We start from the raw sequence: 5,995 nt of genomic DNA on the forward strand, positions 1-5,995 counted from the left end.
GGTCATTCTGATATTAATGCCCGCTATGGAAACACCCTACTACGGCCCTCTCTCTGTCGGGGGCGACCTGAGTGCATTATGGACACTTTGAAATTTCACGATGGATACTGATTGCTATACAAGCGGTAACCCAAAAACACAAATATGGTCATAAATGCATTTAACGGTCATTCTGATTTTAATGCCCGCTATAGGAGCACCCTACTACGGCCCTCTTTCACTCAGGGCCGTCCTGGGTGCTTTATGGACTGTTTGACAAGTGCTGGAGGAGGAAATAGAGCCGTGCACCTGGTGATTGAAACCGTGCATCTGGTAACCCAAAAACACAAATATGGTCATAAATGCATTTAACGGTCATTCTGATTTTAATGCCCGCTATAGGAGCACCCTACTACGGCCCTCTTTCACTCAGGGCCGTCCTGGGTGCTTTATGGACTGTTTGACAAGTGCTGGAGGAGGAAATAGAGCCGTGCACCTGGTGATTGAAACCGTGCACCTGGTGATTGAAAACGTGCATCTGGTAACCCAAAAATTCAAATATGGTCCTAAATGCATTTAAGGGTCATTCTGATATTAATGCCCGCTATGGAAACACCCTACTACGGCCCTCTCTCTGTCGGGGGCGACCTGAGTGCATTATGGACACTTTGAAATTTCACGATGGATACTGATTGCTATACAAGCGGTAACCCAAAAACACAAATATGGTCATAAATGCATTTAACGGTCATTCTGATTTTAATGCCCGCTATAGGAGCACCCTACTACGGCCCTCTTTCACTCAGGGCCGTCCTGGGTGCTTTATGGACTGTTTGACAAGTGCTGGAGGAGGAAATAGAGCCGTGCACCTGGTGATTGAAACCGTGCATCTGGTAACCCAAAAACACAAATATGGTCATAAATGCATTTAACGGTCATTCTGATTTTAATGCCCGCTATAGGAGCACCCTACTACGGCCCTCTTTCACTCAGGGCCGTCCTGGGTGCTTTATGGACTGTTTGACAAGTGCTGGAGGAGGAAATAGAGCCGTGCACCTGGTGATTGAAACCGTGCACCTGGTGATTGAAAACGTGCATCTGGTAACCCAAAAATTCAAATATGGTCCTAAATGCATTTAAGGGTCATTCTGATATTAATGCCCGCTATGGAAACACCCTACTACGGCCCTCTCTCTGTCGGGGGCGACCTGAGTGCATTATGGACACTTTGAAATTTCACGATGGATACTGATTGCTATACAAGCGGTAACCCAAAAACACAAATATGGTCATAAATGCATTTAACGGTCATTCTGATTTTAATGCCCGCTATAGGAGCACCCTACTACGGCCCTCTTTCACTCAGGGCCGTCCTGGGTGCTTTATGGACTGTTTGACAAGTGCTGGAGGAGGAAATAGAGCCGTGCACCTGGTGATTGAAACCGTGCACCTGGTGATTGAAAACGTGCATCTGGTAACCCAAAAATTCAAATATGGTCCTAAATGCATTTAAGGGTCATTCTGATATTAATGCCCGCTATGGAAACACCCTACTACGGCCCTCTCTCTGTCGGGGGCGACCTGAGTGCATTATGGACACTTTGAAATTTCACGATGGATACTGATTGCTATACAAGCGGTAACCCAAAAACACAAATATGGTCATAAATGCATTTAACGGTCATTCTGATTTTAATGCCCGCTATAGGAGCACCCTACTACGGCCCTCTTTCACTCAGGGCCGTCCTGGGTGCTTTATGGACTGTTTGACAAGTGCTGGAGGAGGAAATAGAGCCGTGCACCTGGTGATTGAAACCGTGCATCTGGTAACCCAAAAACACAAATATGGTCATAAATGCATTTAACGGTCATTCTGATTTTAATGCCCGCTATAGGAGCACCCTACTACGGCCCTCTTTCACTCAGGGCCGTCCTGGGTGCTTTATGGACTGTTTGACAAGTGCTGGAGGAGGAAATAGAGCCGTGCACCTGGTGATTGAAACCGTGCATCTGGTAACCCAAAAACACAAATATGGTCATAAATGCATTTAACGGTCATTCTGATTTTAATGCCCGCTATAGGAGCACCCTACTACGGCCCTCTTTCACTCAGGGCCGTCCTGGGTGCTTTATGGACTGTTTGACAAGTGCTGGAGGAGGAAATAGAGCCGTGCACCTGGTGATTGAAACCGTGCACCTGGTGATTGAAAACGTGCATCTGGTAACCCAAAAATTCAAATATGGTCCTAAATGCATTTAAGGGTCATTCTGATATTAATGCCCGCTATGGAAACACCCTACTACGGCCCTCTCTCTGTCGGGGGCGACCTGAGTGCATTATGGACACTTTGAAATTTCACGATGGATACTGATTGCTATACAAGCGGTAACCCAAAAACACAAATATGGTCATAAATGCATTTAACGGTCATTCTGATTTTAATGCCCGCTATAGGAGCACCCTACTACGGCCCTCTTTCACTCAGGGCCGTCCTGGGTGCTTTATGGACTGTTTGACAAGTGCTGGAGGAGGAAATAGAGCCGTGCACCTGGTGATTGAAACCGTGCATCTGGTAACCCAAAAACACAAATATGGTCATAAATGCATTTAACGGTCATTCTGATTTTAATGCCCGCTATAGGAGCACCCTACTACGGCCCTCTTTCACTCAGGGCCGTCCTGGGTGCTTTATGGACTGTTTGACAAGTGCTGGAGGAGGAAATAGAGCCGTGCACCTGGTGATTGAAACCGTGCATCTGGTAACCCAAAAACACAAATATGGTCATAAATGCATTTAACGGTCATTCTGATTTTAATGCCCGCTATAGGAGCACCCTACTACGGCCCTCTTTCACTCAGGGCCGTCCTGGGTGCTTTATGGACTGTTTGACAAGTGCTGGAGGAGGAAATAGAGCCGTGCACCTGGTGATTGAAACCGTGCATCTGGTAACCCAAAAACACAAATATGGTCATAAATGCATTTAACGGTCATTCTGATTTTAATGCCCGCTATAGGAGCACCCTACTACGGCCCTCTTTCACTCAGGGCCGTCCTGGGTGCTTTATGGACTGTTTGACAAGTGCTGGAGGAGGAAATAGAGCCGTGCACCTGGTGATTGAAACCGTGCATCTGGTAACCCAAAAACACAAATATGGTCATAAATGCATTTAACGGTCATTCTGATTTTAATGCCCGCTATAGGAGCACCCTACTACGGCCCTCTTTCACTCAGGGCCGTCCTGGGTGCTTTATGGACTGTTTGACAAGTGCTGGAGGAGGAAATAGAGCCGTGCACCTGGTGATTGAAACCGTGCACCTGGTGATTGAAAACGTGCATCTGGTAACCCAAAAATTCAAATATGGTCCTAAATGCATTTAAGGGTCATTCTGATATTAATGCCCGCTATGGAAACACCCTACTACGGCCCTCTCTCTGTCGGGGGCGACCTGAGTGCATTATGGACACTTTGAAATTTCACGATGGATACTGATTGCTATACAAGCGGTAACCCAAAAACACAAATATGGTCATAAATGCATTTAACGGTCATTCTGATTTTAATGCCCGCTATAGGAGCACCCTACTACGGCCCTCTTTCACTCAGGGCCGTCCTGGGTGCTTTATGGACTGTTTGACAAGTGCTGGAGGAGGAAATAGAGCCGTGCACCTGGTGATTGAAACCGTGCACCTGGTGATTGAAAACGTGCATCTGGTAACCCAAAAATTCAAATATGGTCCTAAATGCATTTAAGGGTCATTCTGATATTAATGCCCGCTATGGAAACACCCTACTACGGCCCTCTCTCTGTCGGGGGCGACCTGAGTGCATTATGGACACTTTGAAATTTCACGATGGATACTGATTGCTATACAAGCGGTAACCCAAAAACACAAATATGGTCATAAATGCATTTAACGGTCATTCTGATTTTAATGCCCGCTATAGGAGCACCCTACTACGGCCCTCTTTCACTCAGGGCCGTCCTGGGTGCTTTATGGACTGTTTGACAAGTGCTGGAGGAGGAAATAGAGCCGTGCACCTGGTGATTGAAACCGTGCATCTGGTAACCCAAAAACACAAATATGGTCATAAATGCATTTAACGGTCATTCTGATTTTAATGCCCGCTATAGGAGCACCCTACTACGGCCCTCTTTCACTCAGGGCCGTCCTGGGTGCTTTATGGACTGTTTGACAAGTGCTGGAGGAGGAAATAGAGCCGTGCACCTGGTGATTGAAACCGTGCACCTGGTGATTGAAAACGTGCATCTGGTAACCCAAAAATTCAAATATGGTCCTAAATGCATTTAAGGGTCATTCTGATATTAATGCCCGCTATGGAAACACCCTACTACGGCCCTCTCTCTGTCGGGGGCGACCTGAGTGCATTATGGACACTTTGAAATTTCACGATGGATACTGATTGCTATACAAGCGGTAACCCAAAAACACAAATATGGTCATAAATGCATTTAACGGTCATTCTGATTTTAATGCCCGCTATAGGAGCACCCTACTACGGCCCTCTTTCACTCAGGGCCGTCCTGGGTGCTTTATGGACTGTTTGACAAGTGCTGGAGGAGGAAATAGAGCCGTGCACCTGGTGATTGAAACCGTGCATCTGGTAACCCAAAAACACAAATATGGTCATAAATGCATTTAACGGTCATTCTGATTTTAATGCCCGCTATAGGAGCACCCTACTACGGCCCTCTTTCACTCAGGGCCGTCCTGGGTGCTTTATGGACTGTTTGACAAGTGCTGGAGGAGGAAATAGAGCCGTGCACCTGGTGATTGAAACCGTGCACCTGGTGATTGAAAACGTGCATCTGGTAACCCAAAAATTCAAATATGGTCCTAAATGCATTTAAGGGTCATTCTGATATTAATGCCCGCTATGGAAACACCCTACTACGGCCCTCTCTCTGTCGGGGGCGACCTGAGTGCATTATGGACACTTTGAAATTTCACGATGGATACTGATTGCTATACAAGCGGTAACCCAAAAACACAAATATGGTCATAAATGCATTTAACGGTCATTCTGATTTTAATGCCCGCTATAGGAGCACCCTACTACGGCCCTCTTTCACTCAGGGCCGTCCTGGGTGCTTTATGGACTGTTTGACAAGTGCTGGAGGAGGAAATAGAGCCGTGCACCTGGTGATTGAAACCGTGCATCTGGTAACCCAAAAACACAAATATGGTCATAAATGCATTTAACGGTCATTCTGATTTTAATGCCCGCTATAGGAGCACCCTACTACGGCCCTCTTTCACTCAGGGCCGTCCTGGGTGCTTTATGGACTGTTTGACAAGTGCTGGAGGAGGAAATAGAGCCGTGCACCTGGTGATTGAAACCGTGCACCTGGTGATTGAAAACGTGCATCTGGTAACCCAAAAATTCAAATATGGTCCTAAATGCATTTAAGGGTCATTCTGATATTAATGCCCGCTATGGAAACACCCTACTACGGCCCTCTCTCTGTCGGGGGCGACCTGAGTGCATTATGGACACTTTGAAATTTCACGATGGATACTGATTGCTATACAAGCGGTAACCCAAAAACACAAATATGGTCATAAATGCATTTAACGGTCATTCTGATTTTAATGCCCGCTATAGGAGCACCCTACTACGGCCCTCTTTCACTCAGGGCCGTCCTGGGTGCTTTATGGACTGTTTGACAAGTGCTGGAGGAGGAAATAGAGCCGTGCACCTGGTGATTGAAACCGTGCATCTGGTAACCCAAAAACACAAATATGGTCATAAATGCATTTAACGGTCATTCTGATTTTAATGCCCGCTATAGGAGCACCCTACTACGGCCCTCTTTCACTCAGGGCCGTCCTGGGTGCTTTATGGACTGTTTGACAAGTGCTGGAGGAGGAAATAGAGCCGTGCACCTGGTGATTGAAACCGTGCACCTGGTGATTGAAAACGTGCATCTGGTAACCCAAAAATTCAAATATGGTCCTAAATGCATTTAAGGGTCATTCTGATATTAATGCC

The sequence above is a fragment of the Oncorhynchus kisutch genome, unplaced genomic scaffold (assembly GCF_002021735.2).
Source record: "Oncorhynchus kisutch isolate 150728-3 unplaced genomic scaffold, Okis_V2 scaffold383, whole genome shotgun sequence".
Classification (NCBI taxonomy): domain Eukaryota; kingdom Metazoa; phylum Chordata; class Actinopteri; order Salmoniformes; family Salmonidae; genus Oncorhynchus; species Oncorhynchus kisutch.